At 45.9% G+C, this 23,948-nt stretch overlaps 1 protein-coding gene across 5 annotated transcripts in view; it reads right to left on the reverse strand.

Moving 5' to 3' along the window:
- The window catches only part of LOC120947721 (hemicentin-1), a 117,834-nt gene extending 95,014 nt beyond the window's left edge, over positions 1 to 22,820 (reverse strand). For 3 of the 5 annotated variants that reach the window (XM_040363325.2, XM_040363324.2, XM_040363322.2), the window contains exons 1-2: positions 22,533 to 22,820; positions 18,655 to 19,231 (exon numbers count right to left, since the gene is read on the reverse strand). The gene's annotated coding sequence lies outside the window, so the exon portion shown is untranslated. Of the gene's footprint in view, positions 1 to 10,254; positions 10,304 to 18,654; positions 19,232 to 22,522 lie in introns of all 5 variants that reach the window. The other 2 variants (XM_040363323.2, XM_049610975.1) reach the window with 2 other exon arrangements.
- Positions 22,821 to 23,948: the final 1,128 nt, after the last annotated feature.

Consider the following 23,948-nt stretch of genomic DNA (forward strand, 5'->3'; position numbering starts at 1 on the left):
GTGATGCCGGACCGGAATTACACACGATCCCCAGGCAACCGAAGCCGAGCTGGCGAAAACAAAATGCGCTTCATTGCTTTTCCAAACCGTGTTGCGATGAAAGACATTTTTTTTTGCCTAAAAAATGACTCACAAATAAAAACCCCACAGCTACACATTCCTGGCGTGCTGGATTGACCATGCTCGCCAAAAAAAGAAGAAAATGACACGGGCAAGAAAATGCAGGAGAAAAACTCGCAAACCCGAATTCTCTCTATCTGTCCCGAACTAAGTCATCTCATTGCCAACTGCCACTTCCGAAGTCGAACTATGCTTGGCGTTTGTGGTGCGGAAATCATTGGAAGGTTATGTGTGCGGTTTTTGTGTGCTTTTATTTGTGTTGCTGAGCTTCAGCTTTCCTGTACAGTTGCGTTTACGTTTTCCTTGGAATCCACGCTAGGCCACAGTTTATTTGCTGCTGTAGCCGGCGCTGTTTGCACTTTGCTGCCCGCCGTGCCTTAGTTTCGCCGCACTGGAGCATCGCTATTTTTCCATTAATGTGTCTCGTGCACGTCCCGGTCCGGTGCGCTCACAAAAATAAAACCCGAGTAGCACACAGATAGTTCCGAATGGTCGAAACCGTCATTCGCTTATAAATTAAAAACTTCCCATCGAAGGGCATGCACATTTTCGCGTCGAGGGCATTTTGGTGGCAAGGGAAGGATTTAAAAAAAAACCCACTGGCGAGCGAAATAACTCGAATGGATAGCAGGAAAATGCTTTCGGTATGGGAATTCAGTTGTATGCTGAGTGCAAAATGAGCACAACAACAGCAACAAAATGAAGTAAATAATTCACAGAAAATACTTGACGCCAACCAAGGCAATCCGGTGGAGAAAACAGCACTTCATTATTAGACTCATTGCTGTTTTATGAATAGGAAGCTGATTTTGTGCAAATACAAAGAATGTTTGAAGATTCTAGATTTGTATCTGTTAGATCAGGGAGAGTAGAGTACTACTTGTATAAATGTACTTGATAAAAACTGAGGTTACAATCACATTAATGTGAGTTAAATCTCTCTGGTTGAGCTCATTCTGAAGTCCTTTTCACAACACTAAACTGAAATATATAATCTTGTACCTTTAGCTAGTTCCACACTGTGTTTGTTTTTTAAATAAAGTCATTTTTATTTCCTTTTCCCATTCTCAACGCCCAAAATGCATTTTACAACCAATGTAAACATTCGTTTTCACAGCAGCAACGTCATCACAGAAAATGGGTTTTGCTTAACTTTTGAAATCATCGAAAAATAAAATTAAAAAAAAACCCAACCCCCGATTGTCAATCTCGCTCGTGCTCACGGGCAAAGTTTTTCTTTGCCAAAACAGCTTTATGGCTTTGGCTGGGCGTTAAAACCTTGGACACGTCTTTACATCTCGGAGGCGATGCATTCGCTCGTAGCCAAGGTAAGCCGTCCGGTAAGAGGGCATCCGTACCCTCATTTTCGGACGAAGGATGAATTTTAAAACCGGACAGCTTTTCCACACCAATCCCAGCCGGGCAGAGCATCAAGCAAAGGGCTGTGGTCAACCAGCACCCCGACAAAAAACATGGCCGTCCCTGCCACTGCGCCGGCGATGCAGCTACGGCATCCCTTTGTAGTGTGGGCAAAATGTGCCACAAAATATGTACCGCTCTGCACGTACGCTCTGTTGTGCGAAACGGGACCGGGATATCAAACAATGTGTACCAAGAAGCTGAAGGAGCTTTTCTTTCGCTTTGATTGTTCTGTTCACCGGATGTTTAGCATCGACCATCCACGGTACGGGACGGGACAGCAATGGAGCCCGTCACCGACAGCAGCGCAAAGCAGAAAGTGATGCCGATGTTTTTCACTCCCACCGGTGGGTGAGACCCAATATCCTGGCGGTTGGGTTTGCTTTGGTGGAGCATTTCCCTGCCGTCACTTTCCGCATGGATACATTTGCTCTGCCAAATCTCTGGGTGAGCTTGCAGGACGGTCAGCGTGGCAGCGTCCGTTCGAAAGAAATCACGAAACGATGCAACAACCACAGAATCGCCCCTCACACACACACACACACACACACACACACAAACTATGAGAACAGAGAGCTGGGCTGAGAACGGCTTTTGATACCGCAAGGGATTCAAATTAAATCCCGTTCACATCGGAAAACGTAAAATGATCGTTCCGTTGTGTTATCCGCCATTGTTTGTCAACTGGCCAAATGATGCCGCTCGGCCGAACCGTCGAGCTCCGTGCGAGTTTTCGGCAACACCATCGGGCAAGGAAAAAAAACCCTTCTGCAGCTGGAAAACGGACGTGCCGGGGGGACGATGCTCAAAATTGGGACATGGGCGCCTGTGGAAAACGGATTCAAAATTTGATTATTTTAGGCCAAATTTAATAAACAAAAGAAAAGGAAAGCAAACACACGCCTACAGGGAAGCAGCATTGAAGGTGGAGACCGTGGAAGTGTTGTGAAAAGAAACTTCTAAATAGATTAAAATGTCCTTTCCATTTATGCCGGGTGTTTTTTTGTCGTTGCTGTTGCTGTTGGCGTGTTTATGCGAAACGATTGTTCCTTTTCGGAATGCACCAAATTGTCGAGCGCTCGTGGAAAACGATGCAAACACGCTCACAAGCAGCTATTTGTTTATGCTCTCCTAATGTGATGTTTGTGCAATTCATAAGTATTTTACTATTTCATTTATCAACATCTTCCATTAGCACAAAAAAAAACCTACAAAAAAAATCCAACAATCTAAATGGAAGAGAAAATAAAACTCCAATATGCTAATCTTTGCGGTCGTGGAAATGTGTGGCGTCATGAGATAATGTTTACCAAAACCGGCCACATCCCTGCTGTGAAAGTTGCGGCGTATGGAAGCGATCACAACCGTTGGCGCACGAAAAACCGCTATTTATAGCAGTCTCGCGTCCAAATGCCCGTTCGATGTGGATGCCCACGACGAAAATGAAGCTGTTGGCCACACCTTGAGTGACAACATATTTCAAGTGTGTATTGCCTTCACCAGCGTTGTTTTTTTTTTTGTTTTCACGTGCAAAAGGGAAAGTGTAACACTATTTATAGATTCACCTCTTTTCTCTCGAGCCAAGTTCGATTATTGGGAGCAAATATTTTATTGCACTGGTTATACCCACTTAGACATATACAAAAAAGACTGTTTCAATGTGTGGTGTTGCTGCTGAATGTACATAATTCCAGTCGCTCTCAAACGACTCTTATTTTGCACCAATTTTGCGACCGTCAGCAACAGCCGGTCTGGAATGGTTGTTTCGCTTAATTGAACGAGAACCGACCAGTCCGGACCGTTGGCGGCCCAAATAATTACCACCAATTAAGCTAATGATTCAAGACACTTTGCAAGCATCAAATGGCCTTCCACCGTTCCACTTGCTCACTGAGGTGTGGCTAATACTTTTCGACCGGCAGCAAAAGAAGAAACAAAACACACTACACTGCGCTGGCATGGGAGACAATGTTTGATCTGCACCTCATCGAACCTGCTTGCGACAAGGGTCGCGCCGGACGAGCAAAAGCTTAAAGTTCGCCGTCTCCGGTTGCACGGAGCACCGAAGCACCAGGAATTAGCGTAAAATGCTGTTCTGTCCGAAGCCTGAAAATGAAAGCTGATCCGGGTTTTTGGGGCGCGTGGTGGACAGCGCGGAAGGAAGTCAATTCTTTCCTCCGCACGCGGGCCGGCGAGTTCACTGGGCAACGCGCCTGAGTGGGCAAATGCAGCAAACAGGGCGCTATACAAACACAATTAATCATTCAATCAATCTTTATTTGCACTGCCATAATTATAATCAAATAAGCCTCCGCGCTTGCGTCTATTGTTTGCCCGTAGTTTACCTTCCCCGCCGCAAAGGTTCATCGATTAGGGCCGATTCGGGTCTAAACACACTTGCGGAGAGGAAGAGGTCGGCAACGGCAGGCCGGTCTGTGGCCTATATTTTTTGCTACACCCCTTTCCACCAGCTGGTGCTCTTTCTGCTTGGTGCGGTAAATAAAAGCTATACTTTGTTCGGGGTTAGGGCGAGGGCAATAAAGGGCATAATAATACAGCTTGTGTATGTGTGTGTGTGTGTGTGTGTGTGTGTGTGTGTGTGTGTGTGTGTATGCATGTGTGTAGCCTTTCATGATTGGAGTGTATAAAAATAATAGTCATAATCAAGCACATCCCCTCCCGTTTGTGCTAAGCGCAACAAAATTATCCTGCCAACGTATTTATTCTGACGCTTTCGCGGTGCGGAGTGCAAATTATTGTTATCGGTTCGATGGCCTAGGACGGGATATGGCTGAACTATGCAATGCTAGACACGTACCACCCCACCCGTCCGCTTTTGGATGTGAGCTGGCTTATGTGTGTTTGTGTGGAAATCGGAAACCCAAATCGCCCTCCCAATCCCGTACTTTTGTTCGGGTACTATTTTGCGTTAATATCCACCGACCTTGTCTCATTACCAATATCATATTTCCAACCATTTTCACGAGCAAATAGTTGAGCGCGAAAAAAGATACTCTTGTCCCTTTTTACCACTCATTCCATCTTTTTTTTTTTCTCTCTCTCTCTCTCTCTCTCTCTCTTTCTTGCAAAACAAATACGCAGCCACCTGCCACAACAATGTTAGGCGCGCTCCTTCCTCGAACATCATTTAGCAAAAGGTGTTGAAAAAACAACAAAAAAAAGGCTGCCACCAGTCATCCACCGAAAGGACCGCTAAACGGTTTGACTTGTACGGCCGGTGTGCGCGTTTGCGGGGCAATTTCCACGAGCAAGAGATCACGGGCGCTTCTGGGCAAAACTGGTGCCGCCGAGCGTCGTACCCTTCCCGGAACGAAGGTCTAGCGGTGAAACGTGAATGCATTGTGACAGGTATCTATGGAGTGGAAAATTCGTGCCGTTCTATTTCGATCGTGTGAAAAATTGCGACAGCAAGGTCATCACTGTTCCGTGCGCCGCCATTGCACCATTGAATAAAAATGGCTACTTTTTAACAACAATTTCCACTCAAAGATGGAGATGGAGCAGCTTATTGGATTTTTATTATTATTATTATTTTTTTTTTGGTTGGGTAAAAACGAAAATTAAATTTGCTTGTCTTGTGCTTTGATATGGAAGGTGATGGAAAAATAATTTCACTGCAAGGTGCAAACAACCAGTTCGCTATAGTTTATTCCAATTAGCCGTTCAACGGCACACGGTTACATTGGCGATGTGAGTAGAGCAACGAAACGCAAATTTTCTTTTTTGTGCAAATTTTCGTCCCTACCCTGGACCTGGTCAATAAAGCCCGAGCGAAATCGAGTTTCTAATGGCGATGGGAAATAAATTACATTTTCATACCCCTACCTTTGTCGGTGTTTTTGTGCCGTGCTTTGCTCTCCCTTAAGCTACTGCCAGTCATACACACACACTCTCGTTGTTTTTGTTCGTTTTTTATTTCACCCGCCAACCCGTGCCGTGTGCCGAAATGTGCTTAATAATGAGCTTTCATCCAGTGGATGGTGTTGCTGCTGCTGCTGTTCGCACAGCCGAACAATCATGCACGGTAATGAAGCGAATGTGTAACGTGCCGGGACCGTATTCATCAGTCAGTCGATTGTGTTTGCTTATTGCCGCCATGCGCCGCTCAAAAACAGAATCGGAAAATATTATGTTTATTATTTTGATTTTCTGTAGTTTTTGTTGTTGTTTCGTTGTGGTATTTTAGTTGGCCAGGAGTCCCCGCTCAATCTGAAACGATGTGAGCAAACATTCATACTAAAACAACGATGTGGAAGTTCGTTTTCATTCGATGAGCCGTTACTGTGTCAACGAGATACCCAACTAGTCCTGTTCTATATGAACGATTCGCCATGATGGTGTTGGTTTTGACGTTGCCTTTGGTTAACAAAAAACCACGATAGGTGAGTTGGAAAATCCTTTATCGTTCTGTTTGAAACACATTATGCCATTTGACCGAACAGTTAACCGAAAGAACAAAGGCTTTTGAAGCATTCTAAAAGTCATACAAGCTAGCGAGTAATTGATTGCACAAGGAGGAGATGAAGAAGAGAAACCATATGCTGTACATTGTAGTTTTTGTAACATGTTGGAATCTTCCAATATCAGCACGAAGGCATCATATTGACCAATCATTATTTAGAATCGAGGCCTACAGTTTCGCAGAAAAAAACCCCATACATTGCCGTTGCCTCCGTTCGCTATCGCATTGTCTTAGGTCAACATGGAATGACATACCGCAGGAGTAAGGCCCAGCCAAGATTCAAAGCTTCATTGCACAAAGCTAACAGAAAGGTTTTTTATCTGTTTGTCTTATCAAACCTTCACCTGTCTCTGTTGCTTTCGGTCGTTCTCGCTGGAATGTAGGGTTGGCTTGGTTTAACGATTACACGCAGCCTCGAAAAAAGCACAATCTCGAACCAACTGTCGCCATGTGTTTCAAATTTCACATGCGAAACCTTTTTGTGTTTTAACAGTATCGAATTTCCCTGGAAAGAAAGCATCGTGTGTGTGTGCCATTTGATGGCAGGTCGAACATCAATCGAAACGCTTCACTTGTATCACTAGTCTGCTTGCGGTGTTGGTTAGTGTTGCGAGCTATAACACATTGCAATGAATGTATAGCTTTCCAAAACACCGCAGCATCACGATACGATGACAGTCGGCGGAACAAATGTTGCCCAAATTGAATGTTTATTTTTGCCATTACCGATCACCGTTCGCCCCGCTTCTGCTTAACGGCACCTCGATCATGTTCATTACCAGTTATGCCCGTATCATGTTCCTGTACCCGAGCCAACGACGCAAACTTGCAAAACTACTTTTCAAATTAACCGCACACGAATGGTTCCATAACCGGATACGCCACATTGACCGTGACTCTGCTCCGCTTTGCGTCTGTTCATCATCGTCGTCATCGTCGGCATGCTCGTAGTTCGCACGTACGTGCCCGCCTGTTCATGCGGACCCTCCTTCCCGTCCCGTGCGGCCCCCTCCCGAACATATGTTTGCCCGATGAGTTAAACTTCTATCCAACCTTCCCAACTGGCGCCGTGCAAATTCGTGTCCCGGGGTTTTGACGGGATGTCAACTTCCCGCTCTGTCTCGGATGCGGTGAAGCCTGGTGCCCGGTTGTTCGGCTGGGTTTCATTCGCCTACATAGGACGGAGCATATAAAAAAGCGATTATAGCGACTCCCACGGCCGTCGCTGGTCCGCTGCATCAATACACTTGTTTTATCGTGCGCGAACCAGCGAACGAGTGATGGCGTTTGCAAATTTCCGCCTGCCATGAAGATGGCATCAACTGTGACGCGCTCGTTGGTTGGGGCTCGGGCCGTTGCTGGCTCATCTCGTGCAATTTATACCTTTCACCCATCATCGTGCAGAAGGGAAGCGTGTGTGTGTGTGTGTGTGTTTGGACATGTGTTTGTGCCGTGAACTTTAGCGCTTGAACTTGCTCTGCAGCCGTCAGCGCACGGTGAGCTCGATGCGTTAGCATAAGGCTTCCTGCCCACCGTGGGAAAAATGTGTGAATGGGAAAGAATTCTCATTTGATAAGAACACACACATACACACACTCATCCAATGGAAGTCATCGAGACAGGCGGGAAGGGAATGAAGTGTACTTTGCAAAGAAGCGTCGGAAAGGGAAATTAGAAAAAGCGTCGACATAACACCAACTTTTCGCCGACGCCGTCAAACACTGCGGCGCGCGCACCACATCTCCCGAGAGTGCTAATTGAATTTTCTACTGAAATCCCGCTTTTAATCGAAATTTCAATTTCCTGCCCGCGGGAGCGATCTGCGAAAGCACAGCCTGCCTTGGTCATATGCGCGGGTAGGGGTGCAGTGACAGGAGCGAAAGCATCGCACCACCTAATGCCCATTAATATAGACCACGTGTTGGATAATCGTGTCCGCGGGATGGAATCGATCGACGGACGTGGATTGGAATTGGAGAAACAAGAACTTGTTGGGCGTTTTCTGAAACATCGCTGGCTTTCACATTTGTCAACAAACGTTTCGGTTAGGATGAGCATTTACAAAAGGTTTAAGCTTTAGTTGAAGGGCTTAGCCAAATAGCATCAAACGTATCCCTGTTTCGTTGGAATGAAATATTTGTGAAAGCTTGATTGGTCAATTGAACAATAGCAGGTGAATTCGTGTTTAAATACTTTGTTGGAGAACTTAAAAATCAAGTCTATGATTTAACAATTGAATTCACCAAAAAGTCTAAAAAAATCACATCATTGTTTAATCAATTTCCTATACCGTAGACAAACATCATGTTATGTAAGCTTGATTTCTGCTTCATGTTGAAGCAATAATAATCATAAATCATATTCATGGTAACATTATGCGAACCAAAAGCCCCAACAGTTTCTGATGCTCGATTTTGGCTCATGTTTTTGTCATTTGAAGCTTGCCTGCTGTCCGTACTGCCGTCCTTACGTGCTAGAAACTGTTACCACAACCACCGATTGCGGATGGGAAGCCATGGCCGACCAAAATATCCCGGGCATGGTTTGCATCACAACCAAGCCACACAAACCCACAATCGCACGCACACATACATAGAGCCACACGAACAATGAGCGAGGAACACTTGCATCTCAACGTGGAGCGAACTATGTAGCAATGCTACCGGGCCGGGCCCCACCCGATGCACTGCACTGGAATGAATTTCCAGCTATTAAAAGAACGATATGCTGGTACGATGGTTTATGCAGCGTTGTGCCAAACAGTAAAGCAAAAAGCTGTAGAGCGAAGAACAACACAGTCACTAGAAGCGAAGCGTAGCTGAAGCGCTGGTGTAACCGAACCGGCAAAGAAAGTATCAAGAGCTGGAAAATAAAAAGACTGGCCCTGCCAGTCCAGTTCACGCGAACTTTTTTACTTGCATTTTGCAGGTTTAAAAAACTCACTGCGGAGTTTATCTTCTCCAAGCTCGTCTTACGTATGGGTGTGACGTTGGCCATGGTGGTGGAGGGCAGGGAAATGTGGAAAATGTCTTCGGCATAATGTGAAAACGAAAAAATGTTATGAACGTTGAGCATCTTGGGCGAAGTGGAAGGATCTTTCAGCTATTTTCCTTTTTGCATACGTTCAACGTTCAACCTTTTGCCGGATCGAAGACTGCTTTTCCACTGCGCTGGTTTGTAATAGCAAAACAAAAGCTCTTTTCGTGATGATTGTTGGAATCCATCTTTTTTGTGACCGTGCAAACAAAAACACCCAGGATTGCCAAGTGATGAACCTGTTTGTTGGGATAGCGTTTTTCGTTCAAATTCTCCGCAATTACATCGGGAAAACTGTATTGGTTGTAATTGAGCTTGCGTAACCAATGACTGACCTTGGAGTAATCTTCAATGCACAAAACGTTTAAAAATGGCAAAACAAAACCACAAAATGTCTCGCATCACTTGTTGCAAACAAAACGGCGCCAGTTGTTCTGGAAGTTTTCAATTGAAACAAACCATCTGTTGCACCATGCAAAATGCCTTCGGTTATCTTAATTGATCATCGCAATGCAATAACAAACAGTAAAAACAAAAACCACCACCAGAGGCGTGCTTGTTAACGCTGCCAAGACATGAAAAACGGAAGGCATTACATCACATTTGTTGAGACAGAGAGCAATAATCGTTGACTTCATCTTTTTGTTCATTGAAATCCAATCAAATTAACCATTGTTTGTAATCCATCCGCTTATGATGACTCGTGTTTGTAAGCCTACAAATAGATATCAAATAATGTTTAACCACAAACCCCGGATCTATCACTATCAGTTAGACAACGTGCGTCAACAAACATCTCGCCCTTAAACCAAACTCCAAGCTCGTACCCATACCCCGCCCTCGGAACCGTGCGGTGTAATAATCGTAATCAGGCCGGTTCCATTAGCACAAGTAGCTGGTGTTAGCTAATAATTAAAACCGCAAGCGTTCGCTCTCCGGCCTTGGCGAATTCACGACAGAACCCTTTAGTTGAAGGAGTTGAAGAAAAGCCCGAGCACACCGAATCGCCCGAAGCCTTAATGTCGGTAACGCTAATTAAAGTTAGCTCGTCGCCAATCGACATCGGTTACCATCCGATGGCGCAGAAATTCAATACAAAGCAAGATCCCGGGCATGCATTCTCTTTCTGTATTTCACTAGCTGTCGTTTCTCAACCATTTAGAATGATTACTGGGAATGCAAATACAAACGCTTACCTTTGGGATGGTTTTCAACCGTAGCGATAGCACCGAGACCGAGCTGAACCTGCAAAAGAGAAGAGGTTATGCACGATTTCCCGTTTGGGGAAGCGTTCCGGCTGCATGGTTTAAAGTTTTATCACTGACGCAAGTATACCGGCACCGATGGTATAGGATGCTTTTGAAGTACGCACCTAATAACACGATAATGATACCCGCCCAGCCCTATGCCGTGGCAAATGGGGTACAGGATAAGATGGGTGCAGGGGAGAGTATTTATCGGCACAGGCTCTGCTATTAAATGTCAGGGTAAACAGTTCTTATTGCTGTTTAGCTATTCGATGTGTGGGGGCTTTCGATTGGAGATTACATTGGCTCGGATAACTCGTCTGTACATTTGATCCGACTGCTGGAATAGAAAATCAGTCCGCACAAGTGCTTACTACCCTTTGATGGTTAATGCACAACTTGTCTTCACCTCAACTTTGAACTGAATGCAGAAGTACAAACAACTTCATTGCACCCACAAGACGCTATGACGCACACATTTTCCATGGAGGCGCCTAGTGTTTTAAGGCAATAATAAAATTCAAGCATCTTGTTGATTTGAATTTATATCGTTTGCAGCAACAAATCACAAATCTGTAACATATACATGTAGGGTGTGGATTTTGGAGCAAAAAATAAAGAAATAAAATGTGTAAAGGTAAAAATTAATACGCTCATGTATTAAAAGTTCTAACCACAATAAGCCAAAACAGACTCTATCACCAGCGGAAGTATCCTTCGGTTGTTATTGAACTGTTATCTCAACGCTGCTGGTTCTGTTACATGCGTAGCAAATCCAAGCCTTGCAGCGTTTCTGCCGTGATCAAAATCGATCCTATGACGTAGGTAACAACAACAACAACAACGTCACGACGAGCGGAACGACAAACATCAACAACCACGAGTTTGCACCCGTCACAACGGATCACCCGTCACAACGTTCGTTCATCAAAACTGTCCTATCACGATGTCCCTGAAGCGAACTGGATAACGACAAAACATTTTCCAAATGTTTCCCTTTTTTTTTTTTTGCTGCCGTTGAATGTGTGTTCTTTACCTATCAATTCAAGTGGCTCTCGAATGGAGTCGGTTCGGTTGTGAAAGTGGTGAAGAGGTAGCTTCAGCTTGAGCTTGTGTGAACGTGCGTTCATGTATGCGTGTGCTTCAAGCTTCAAATGTGCTTTTTACTCGTCCCCTTTCGATTTCTGGCCCTTTTTTCCCCATTCCCAGTTACCTTTCACAGCAGACATAAAAGCCAACACAATACAAACCGAACCCACCATCGTTTACAATTCAATCACTCACACGCCCCCTCCCCCCCCCCTCTCTCTCTCTCTCTCTCTCTCAAACGGTCGTAGGGTCTCTCGCCCTTTTTCCAATACACATGTAACTGTGTACCTTCCCGAAAAACGTTCCCCAGAAGGACGCATCGTGCTTTAAAAACACAACGCTACCGCTCTCGCTGGTGAGGACGGGCGCGTCTTCTCACGTTACACAAACGGGACTCGATTTATGCTTATATATTCGCATGCGATCGTGTTTATGTTTATTAACACACCCGAAGCTATAAATTTTTCCTCTTTTTCCCAGCGTACGCACGCAAACTGGCGCACGCGGTGGAGGTTTGAAAATTTTATTATTTATTCACCGATCGCCCCATCGTTATCATTTGGGGCCCGTTTACCCTTCCAACGTTGTTCCCGCCGTTCTGCTTCGTGCGGGATTTCTTGATGGAAATTGTTGAGTGAACGATTCCCACAACCTGAAGGAGCATGTTTACCGCGACCGAGAAGAAGGGGAACAGATGCTCAAAAAATCAAACCAACATTTTTGCTTCACTTACCCAACCTGCATCACGAGTGAGTGAGATAATGCGCAATACTGAGGGAAGATTAAAAGGAGAGCAGTAATCTAAAGGAAGGAAGAAAAAAAAACGACACACACGCACAGTGATCTCTAACCGTAGCGAAACCCACCGAATGATATATTTCATTCCCAAGCGATGGCTAGGCTGTGGTTTTCCCGGGTGTGGGCTCCCTTTAATGGTAAACCATCGAAAGACGCCTCAATAAGCCACAGGCGCATACACACACGCACACGCACATCTCAGTTAACAGACCATGGCTAGACCCGGTCCCCCTGCCCCCGATCCACCCAAAAAGCGTCAGCTAAGTTTACCCAAGGCATCGGTTTTTGCCACCGCTACCATCCAAACCAATCTCGAGCAAATCGACCGGAACGGATCCAAACGTGCCCTCCGGGAACTCATCCGCACTGCCATACCGAAACCGCACGCATGTAGGCTTTAAACTGCCAAAATATGCTCACACACAGTCACACAACTACACACACACACACACACACACACCCAACCGTAAACATGCACACGTACGTGCACATGCTAAGCATCCTTCGGCGTTACCGTCGTTTTTCGGTTGCGTTGTCGTTATTAATATTTTTCCTCGCTTATTTCCCTCTTTTTCGCATCCATTTATCTCTCCTCTGCCCGCTTCTATCCCTCTCTCTCTCTCTCTCTTATTCTTTCACACACACACACACACATGAAAACTCATCGGCAAACTCTCCACGCTGGTTTGGCAGGGCCGCTTTTTGGCCGGAAAATTGTTACTGCAACGCGGCTTGAATTTCGAAGCCAAAATGGCACCCCTAGGGCGCACCGACAACGAACGAACCTTCCGCGTCCCCCTGCGTGTGGAAAATTTACGCCACCCATAGATGTCACACGCACAGCGAGCCCACACTCCTGCCTCCTTCCTGCGACCCGCTGCACGTGGTGGTTTGTGTGTACGTGCGCAAGTGCTTTGTAACAGGGCGTAACAGGGCGGGAGGCAAAGCAATGCGTGCGTGATACTCACAGCCGTGACCGTGCCCGGCGGAGTTTTGGTTCACTGCCGCTGACGCCATATGTTGATTATTGATTCCGTATTCTGTGCATCGAAATAATAATGGAGCGATTATGTCCGATTCTTGTGCGGCTAAGGCAAACCCACACCAATCGCCACATGGCACACGCACCTCCCGTTCGCTCTCGGGGTTGTTGCGGTTTTGCAGCGCTTCGATTCGCGGGATGTACCTTTTTTTTTTTTGGGTGTTGTTCTTCTAACCTTGTCGGGTGCGTTTCAGGATGGCCACCGACACCGCAGGCACTGGCCTATAAAAGAATGGTACCTACGGTGAATAAATTGCCCTTTATCGGTCGGTATGTGTCTTCCCGGTGTTCCGGTGGCCGGCTGGAGAAAGTTATTATTAACCGAAGACCGCGATAAAACGCGTTTATTGGCAAACGGGATCGAATCATCGCCACGGTACTAGCAAACGTGACCACGCTGGTGCGGTAATAAACTGTCTGTGTTTCTTTGATTTTTTTCCTTTTGTGGCAGTGGTAAAATATTAGAAATATTCTACGTGATTTGGAGCTTTTGCGCGTCGATTGTTTTACCTCTGGAAATATCACCCTACAAGTTTTGCTAGTAGTTTTATTTTGGTATGAAAGCTGTAACGTTAATATTTGTAACAAATAAAACACTTTGAAATTAAACAAAAAAACACCATTTGGTGTTGAGCTTCTAAATCCCAGTTGTTTCAAAGCCATCTTCCCAATGTTGTCTCGAAATTTATTTAAGTTCAACAGATCTCCAGCAACAACAACACCGGTCCACTTCAATCTGATGCAGTCTGCTCACTGTCAACATATTTGAAGCTGCTTTTCATCGCGCTTCTTGGTATTCATCTATCCATCTCACCCTAATCATTGTCTCTGATTTAATCAATCGCTTCGAGCATCTTCGCCTGCAAACAGCTGAGACGGTTTCGTGCAGCACCGTTGCTGCTGTTTTAGCCATTTCTCTCTGTTTGCGCACCACTTGCTAATAATACACGCGAAGAAGAAAGAAAAATCCACTCCACCACTGAACGAACATTTGCGGCCCTGCCCCAAGATAGACACACTTGCGCCCGTCAAGTCGACTCATTATCGAGCTATCGGCGAGGGACGGCAGAACCGGGGGGGGGGGGGGGGGGGGGGGCGGAGACGGGGCGCACACACTGTTTTCACGTTCGATTCGCTATGCTTCAACTGAATTAGCTGAAACGATAATTAAGTTCACTTTCAAGTTTAATCTAATGGAACAGCGGAAAGTTTTCGCCTTCGCACAACGGGCGAGCCATCGGCGCACAACTACACCGCGCCCCGACCGTCCCCAGCCGTCGTTTGATGGTTCATTTTGGTAATTCAATTTATCCCCCTGGTGATTTTGCCCACGGCCAGTGTTTGTGCTGGCGCGCTTCCCACGCTCTTGTGCCCGGGATTAGTGCCACAAAGTGCACGTGGCCGAGCGCCATCGACACCAAACGGGTCAGCTTTACGGGTGTACTTGGAAAAAAGAACAACCACTGTGTCTGCTGCAAACGTTTGCGAGGATCACACAGACAACCAGACCGATCCAGTGTCAGGCCATGCCAACAAGCTGCCAAAGCTCACCGAGTCCCTCGAGGATGCCGAGAACTTTGACCGAAACCGTACCAACAATCGGAACCAATTTTAAGCTCAGTCAACTGGTGGACGTTCTAGCTCGCTGACAGTTTAGTGTACCTTAGAAAACACACACAAATACCCATCGTTGGGAAATGGCTTCGTCCCGTCCGGTCCGGGCACACCTCCGGCTTAGAGCAACGTTTCTACCGCCCACGCTGGGAAGTTTGTCGCGTGGTGGAAAGCTCGTCCCGATGAAAAGAATCTGATTACACTTCGCTAACCATTCAGCTATGATAGCTAGAAGGATTCGGACTTGGCGTTTGATGTTTTTGTGTTCGATCAGCTCCGTCCCGTCGTCTTTTGTTTGAATCTTCAAACAGTTTTGGCCATCACTGGGCGAAAGTGGAAAGCGAAAGTGGATCAGTTTTCAGTGGCTGAGCAAAGGCTGCTGCTGCTGCTGACAGCCGAATGTCGTCAGGGATCGGTTACGCTTAAATTCTGCTTATAAATAGCTCCAAATGTTAATTTGGTAAATTGCAGAGGCAAAAAAAAATCGCATTTCATCAGGCTACTTCAGGTACCGATTAGGCTATTACGCTTTAGACTGTGTTTTACTGCTTTACGATTTCATAAGGTCTTAATCCATGCTTGCTTAATGTATTTCTTTCAATTATTTTAATACATCAAACCTCATTCAAAAAAGTTATTGAATCCCATTTCATTCACAATGAAACGTTCAAATTGAGAGGCGTATCAAAGCTCTCACCTTCTACGGCCAACTCTACAGCACATTTTGAGTGTAGAAACTCTATAAACACTCCTTAACATTGGCGCCATCCCCATTGACAACCTGTCAAACGGAAAATTCCTCGGAAACTATTACCGAAAAACCCGGAATCGAAGGTTTGCGTTTGTGATTTTGGCCTTCCTCTGTGGGATGCTTTTAGCTTTCCATGCTGTCAGGCGAATTTTTTGTCTCTCTTTCTTTTTTGTTGGAGCAGTTTTACCCGGTTTCATTAGCGTTGTCCTTTCGCGGAACCCATAACCAGCGCCGGCTTCGAACATCGACAGTGGAGTGTAACTTTTAAATCAAATTAATTTCCAGCCGGCCCAAAGCAAAGCGTGAGCGTGCCAATGTCAGTGCGGGAAGGGATATTATCGAAGAAACGATACTTTGGCGCGTTGGACACGTTTCACGCGACTCCGTCAACAACTTTCCAGCGACACTGTTGGTGCTGCCATACACGGGTACACGGGTTTTATTAAATCACCCGTCGTGTGGTTCCCGCGAACGTCAGCCTATTCACAATGGTTTTGCGTTTTCGTTCTCTTTTTTTGTTAATGGTGAACTTTTCATCACCCGTCCCTGTCTGAACAACCCGTCGGATGTCACAGTGAGGGGACAGGAGAAAAGCATCCGATTCCGATATTAACATTGCCAGCAGCCATAAGTATGCTTGTGTTTGAAGTAGCATAACCGGCAGACAGATAAATTGGCAAACAAGAGCATCTGGCCAAGGGAAAAACAGCATGGAGAGTGGGAAAGTGGCGGGTTTTTATAAGTGGTTCAACATGGTCTCGTTACAAGATGCCTTTTCTCAAATGAACTTGGTAGATTTTTTAAATTTAATTTCGTCCTCTACATCAGTTCTCTTCTTTGGTAAATTTTTGCGTTAATGTTTCAAACACTCCGATCTGAAGGATCTGGCAAAGCATTCATCTAAATGATCATGAATAATGAATAATGATACCTTTTCACCCCAAATCTACTACATTTACTATTTTAAGTATTAAATGTATTAATGCGTGGTTTCCGTGAGACGAAAGACATTGCGATGACAAAATGGCAATATTCATGATCCAGACCGTTGCTTCATTTATTTACCTTCTTGTCACCCTCATGTGCCCCGAACGCAACATAAAATACAATCAAACGATAAAGTCGACACGGCAGTGCTCAGTACAGACCACATGCTCAGCTTGCGCCTAGTCGCAGATGGTCCGGAAAAGAGAAAGGCGCTTAAACTCCTTTTTCCATCAACCGGCGCTAACCAAACCGGGCAAGGAAAATGGTTAAGATTTATTTATGTCAGCACACGTTGGCAAAGTCACACCGGCAAGCAGGGATAGGCAGTAGCATCCACATCGATTGGATGTAAATGTGGATGACAGCTACCCCCAGCATGGGAAAAACTCAGCCCTCCGGCCGGGAACCTTCCCGGCGTGACATCAATTTCTCTTCGGGAAAGCTTTCCCTGTATGATAAATGGATCAAACAAGCCTTTCCCATTTCCCTCCGGTGCGTCGTGCGTCGGTTCGAGGCCTTGAAATCACAAGGGAGCCCGCACACCGAACCTGTGAAAACGCAAACGAGCGTACTTAGCGTAAACTACGATCCTGCTCGAACCTACTCGTAAAGCAATAACGGGCTTTACCCAAATGGTTTGCGATAAATTGGACGGTAAGCTGTCGTGTGCGTGTTTGGCACCGTAAGACAAATAAAACATGTTGATGAGAGAAATTCGAAAATAAATTGAAGCCCGTCAGCCCCGTAGCTGGAAGTTGACAGATTAGAGTGGATGCGTTGTTGTTTTTCGCCCGAGTTTGATGTAAAATACATTTGTTTTGATTGAAAAGCAAACATTACTTAAAAAATATGACAAACCCCACACTACTGCTTTACAAAACGTTGTAAATTGTGTTGCATTTTTCAGCATCGTGATATGGTGATAAATTGAATTCCGTGTTCAATTTCTCCAGCAGTCATCTAAAGCGCGTATGAACCAGCCGTACTTGCCTAACTCGTTGGATTGATTTATGACAGAAAATTGAAAATCTCCTTCCCGCGAGCCACCGGGCTGTATTGATTTTTCGTTCATTCATACGGTCTTCTTTGGGTTGGGAGTGTTAAAAAAAAACTTTATCCACTAGATCAAATAAACTTCCCGCCACGTGTACGGTGTGGCTTCGCTTTGCGCACTTCTTCAGCCCAGTTCAGCTTTCGCATTTTCCCCGTAAACCCCGATTTCGCCGATTGTTCAGCGATGTGTACAGTCACACGGGTGATTTTGGGATAAAAAAATGCACATTCCAGCAACAAATGCTATGCGACGCGGCAAAAATGAAATAAACGGTGCGACAGGAAAGGAGCAAACAAACGAGAAAAAAAAAACTATCTCCCAATCGCTCCACAATGTGACACCCACTCCAGGGATGGGCCGCAAAGAGAATAAAAAGGTATCCGCAAGAAAGGTCAGATCCGCTGGAGTAGGCAAATAAAACTAAAGCAAGCAGGCAAGCAAACAAAAAAACGCTTACAAACACACACACTCGCACAAACCGGGCAGCTATATCGTAACCTTTGCCAGCAATAAATCATCAAAAAGTCCGGACCGCCGGAGATGAAGCTATCGGTTGATTTAGCAGTGAAAAACAAATATTTCATCGTTAAATCTGTACCGCTCGGAGGGAAAAATTTTCCATCCACCCGGGCCAATCCACCCGACCCCACAAAACCATCGCCCCCAGCGTCACACATCGTCCGGGCCCATTCATTTGGCTCTGGACTGGAAACAAACGTGGACAAATCGCACAGACGCCCAGTACAGCTCGCGCCGCCCAACCAGTATGCGGCGCAATATGTACGGGAAAGTTTCCATTTTTCCTTTTGTATGTGGCTGTGTGTTCGTTTTTTTTTCCAAGCCCAAATCAATATGTGTGTGTGGATACCCATTCACCCTCACACCCCTCTCCCTATTCGCTCTAACGGATAAGCAAAGTGCCATTTTTGCTTCGATAAAGCTGCGTCCCAGGGTTCGGTTCCCGCCCTTGATCCTGATCCCCTGGAACGAAATGATCATAAATCAAATATTTACCTATTTCCGGTGTATCATTCTCCGTCGCCTTCGCCGTGGGTGAGGAGCTTTACCCCAGATGGATGCGACGGATAAGCCATTCCTCTCGCTGCATGCGGAAAGCACTATCACGATCGTGCCGAACTCTTCCAATGCATTTGTTGATGCGCCGACGGGTGGCGGCACACAGTTCCGGTGGAGAACTGGCAGGACTCGAACACGAATGTCAAATTATGGGTGTGTGCGCGTATGTGTCAGTTGCACGATAGATTTTTCTATTTGGAGCAATTCTTTTTTTCCTTTTTTCTCCCTTATCGAGAGAACACTGGCACAATAGAGTTATCGTTTGTGTTGCGTAACGGCCATGTGGCTAATGCACTTATGCTGGAGTTGCAGAAGAAAAAAATGTACGGCATGGACAGAATCATCCCAGTTGCCCTTTGTCTGCACTGCGGAGCGTTGCAAATGACACAATAAGTCGGTTTTTATGCACTTTTGTAGATTCATCCGAGCTCATAACTGGTTTTTACATCACTCACTGCACTTTTGTTTTGTATTTTTCTATTCAATTGAAGGTAGATCTAATTATGAAACTCATCTGTAACAAAAAAGGGGAATCAAAATCACATTGGAGCCTTATCTTGTGACCAAAGCCATGATATTTCCTGGTGGACAGTGCTGGACATTAGAGCGCTATTTGTTATCAACCAATAAGATCAGGTTATAAAATGTACTGTAAGCCTATTATGTTTTAATCTGCGTTACAGTTGTTTATCTGACAGGATGGTTCATAGATCCATTAGCAAATTACATACTGTTGTGGGTAATTATTGGTGAGCTGTTCATAAACGGTTTTTTTTTCTTTTTTTTACGCAAATAACTCTTGATAAAAATTTTATGGTAAACCCCATTTCTGTTGGTGCTTATGCTATTTTTATAGCTCATCATATAAATGCAATTTTATGGTAAAAATCCTTTTGAATTAATAAAATAGATTCTCGCCAGTTACATGAAATCAAAGCGATCTTTGTTGCCGTGGTATGATATTGAATTGAATTTTTATTCATTCTCCCAACCGTTAAGCCATCTGCTTTCGTTGCCAAAGCGTTTCTATTTCTAAACCCTGATTTGATATTTGCCTGCCCGTTACCGGTACGCTGTATTAAGCGAAATACACACACACACATACACATACACACACACACGTGTCTACCATTACACGCAGCATACATGCCGACGCTAAATGGCAAAGCGTCGTAAAATGTGTGATTCCGCCACGGTAAAACCATGCTGGCGCCAGCAGATTTTTGGCACCATCGCCCATCGGTTTACCTGCACGTCGCAGATCTAATGCCGAAACGTTACGGTACGAACGCAAGCATATTTAGCCGCATGACGACAGCGACCACTATGCGGTTGCCACAGAAACGGCAAAATACAGCCGAAACCAGATCGGCAACAGTAAAACTCCAGCCCAAAAAGGCCAGTCCAAACGATCGAACTTTGCACGGGATCCGATCGAGGGGAGAAAAGGGATACGCAACGCCGAATTAGATCCAGAGCCAATGTGAGCGACAACAAAAAAAAACTGCACCGTCAAACGATCCGTCCGCCAGGTTTTTGTTGCTCTTCTTCGCCAAGCGCTGTGTGTTTCAGCGCAGCCTAAGAAGGCATTAACAGCACACCCAGCGCTGCGCTGCGGAGGTCAAGTTCAGGAGTTGGAATGGAGAGACAGCAACAAAAAAACCGAAACCAACTGCCCAAACGCTTGCACCAGATGTGTACTGGTGCTTGAAATAATCTGCACAAGGCTGGGGCCCCGGCTCTGCCCGGGAGTCAAGGATGGACGGCAGCATGTCAATGGCTTCCCGGGCGATCGCTCCTACACGGCTCCTCGGTGATGTGTTTTATTGTACTTGCAGCGCTGTACTGCCATCCGCGTGGAACAAAAGCAAACATTCACGTGCGGCAGCGGGAGGGCGGGGGTGATAGGGAAAAAAGGGGAAGATGTGGACGTTTTTCCCGCCTACACATCCTCGTTTATCGCTCCGTTTGTACATGCTGTTTTTCCTTCGCTATTTCTACACTAATACAGCTCAAGAGCGTTCTCAAGACGCTCCATCATGCTTCATGCGCCGTCGACAACTGTGCGTCATGCCGGTTCCACCGTTTCTGTTTTCCCCTGGGGTCGATGAAATGGGATGGTTCTTTTATATGTCCCGCTGGAAGCGGCACACATGGCGGAAGCGGCGTTGGTGGTGGCGTTGTTTTTTCTTGGATGACAGATGGGTGAAGCTGTGGGTACCGAATGCGGCGGTAAAGTAGCATAACAATAGGAGCGGACCGCTGATAGTGCACTGACGACAATCCTTGGGTGTGTAAGTGTGTGTGTGTGTCCACAGCTGGCTTCAAGGATAAGTATCTGCCAAAGTCAAACAGGGAAAGCGACACCAGATATATCTCGCTGATGCGAGTCGATGTTGCCTTTTCATTTTCCTCCTGATGAGCTCACAGTTATGATGATGATGATGATGATGATCACAGAACTAGCCGTGGCCGCCCTTAGCCGCAAACGCTAAGGAATAATTCTTCTGTCGTGCACCATTTTCGTCCCGCACACGGCACACGGCTCAAGCATGACGCGAAAACGGCACACCGTATGAAGAGGCGCCTTTTGTTATTATGTATTTCACTGACACATAAATAAAACATTTCACGTCTCACAATTGAGTCATCATCCGGGAGAGCACACATTCGTGGCCGTGTGATCGTGGAGTGGGCAGTAAAATTATTGTCTTCTTTTTCTTTCTTTCTTTTAATATTTCACAGTTTGTGCCACACTTTGAAAACAAAAAAAAAAAACAACGGAAGCACGATTTAGCATCACCATCGGTAGATGAACGTTTAAAAAAACACACCTCGCCATGATCACACGTGAGTGCGGTTTTTCCTGTGCGGTTTCTAGCGCAACGGCGAAGAAAAACAACCAATCATACGCGCATCGTTTTTCACGGCAGCATGGCGCACACATGAACGGGAAACGAAAAATACAGGCAAACCTCCGCCCCCCCCCCCCCCCTCCACCCACCACACACGCTCTCAACTGTACGATAACGCCCCGGGCGGTGCCGGGACCCCTCAGGACACAGGACGGTGAGCTAAACAAACAACAGGCAAAACGAAAGCTTGGAAATAATGATGATAGCACGTTGACAGGCCACTTTTTGGGTGAGGCTGCGATGCCTCTGCTTCTATGATTTGCTTTCCATTTGGCTGTGTGTGTGTGTTTTTTCTTCCTTTTTCCGTTTGCGTTGCTTTTTGCTGTCACAGCACTCACGAGCGATGAAATATCACGTACGCAAGCACCAAGTTTGGAGCGCGGGAGGCAAAGCAGGGTGATTCCAGCATCCTTCCACACCACACCAACGACACACAGCCGGGCCTCGTTAGCACGCAGGAAAGGGCGATTTTGTTGGAACATTCATCCGTTTTATTATAATTTCTTCTCTGCGTCACGATTATTTCGGGTGCTAAAATAAAAAATAATCACTATCACTGGCAGTGCCACCCGTTTTCCCACGCCTTTCATCACCACTGATAAGGATGCTTAGCAATCGCATCACCGTGTTAAACGTTGCACAGCACAACACTTCTTGCTCTTGTTTCTTTTTGCTTCACTTTCGCTACGGTTCACTCCCTGCTCCCAGCGGTCAGGATGAACCTGGGAACAATTTCATTATCCACCGGCACCGATTTATCAGCACTTCTTTTCCCGCACACAGAACGCAGTAACACTTCTCTTGTGCCCGCATCCCTTTGGGCGCTTCCAACCGTAACACCCACATCCGTAGCGATAAGCCGAAAAGTAACGCGCCGCACATTATGCTACCATTGCTTACCGCACTTCCGCTCGCCGACCTGGCGGTGTGTCACATTACACACAAAACCACCCGGTCACACACACACACACACACACACAACCCCTTTGGATTGCTGTCCGGCAGAGCGTAGTAGTCCAGGATGGTCCGCACACGTATTCCAGAGCACGCACGCACGATTGCGACGGCGACGACGACGACGTAGCTTGCACAGATCTCGAACAAAAACTGAACGAAACTGCGAGAGGTGTCTCGTGTCTTCGGGTGCAGTCACACGCAACGGTCGACACACGGCACGAGAAATTTGTTTGCGCGTTCGCCCGAAACGCCCGTCACTCGTGGTGGCGTTGCGTGCGTACCCCAGAGCGTAGAGCGAGAGAGTAAGAGTGGGTGAAACGGTGAGCGAATTGCGAGAGAAAATCGTGGAAAGGATATTCTCTCTCTCTCTCTCTCTCTGGGAGGGAAAACGCGCTTGGCTGGAAACGAACCGGCCATAGAAACCGGCATTTTCTCTCCTCCCCCCTTGTCCTGTGCGGCATTGGAGGTGAGCGGTGATTCTACGCAAAGTGTTCCTTTTTTGGGAGTGGCACCATGAATGTGCGGCACGAGCTGTCCGAAAACATCGACGGGAGCTGTAGGAAGTGAACGCGCGTTCTCGTGAGTTACCGCAGTTGCAGTGCAGTGAGTTGCTGTTGCATCGCGGTGTAGGTTGAACGATTTGTTTCATTCTAGTGAAGGTACACTGTAAAGTATAGGTTAAGACGACACAAATCGCATCATTCGTTTTATCTAATTGGAAAAAATGGTGGCTTTAGTTAGGTTAATCTATATCAATTTTCACTTTATATTTGTTTTGTTTTTCTTTTCCATTGCTTTCCTTTTTTCCTTCGCTTATTTTCATTTTATTTTGTTCTGCTCCTTATCCTATGCTTATAATGTTTTCTTCTCCCTTTCCTCAATTCTGAATCATTTCTCATTTATATTTTATTATTTCTTCTAACACTCCCGTTTAAAATAATCAAAGTGTCATGCGACATGGAACTCTTCCATATGTCCCACGCGTATGACACCGTGCACGACGAGTGAACGGAGCGACTAAACACACCCGAGTTTGTTGCTCGTGAGACAGAACTCGTCGTGCTTCGCTCTCCGGTACGCACTGCCACTATGCTAGAGCATAACTCCTAACATAAGAGCATATCGCCCGCTGTTCTCAGCGATCGTGCTACGATGTGAGCGCACAGTTTCCCTGCGAGCGTTTCGGGAAGGATTTTGTTTTGTTTTGAATCTGCCAAACGGAAGCAGCTTTCACGATTGCTTGAAGTTTGCAAAGAAGCATATCTATTTATTGTTTTCCGTTCGAATAGACGACACAAACTCTAGAACCAACAACGAAATCAAATCGAAACTATTCCTTCCAAGCGTCAGTCGGCCCAC

This window comes from Anopheles coluzzii, chromosome 2 (genome assembly GCF_943734685.1).
Source record: "Anopheles coluzzii chromosome 2, AcolN3, whole genome shotgun sequence".
NCBI classification, from domain to species: Eukaryota; Metazoa; Arthropoda; class Insecta; order Diptera; family Culicidae; genus Anopheles; species Anopheles coluzzii.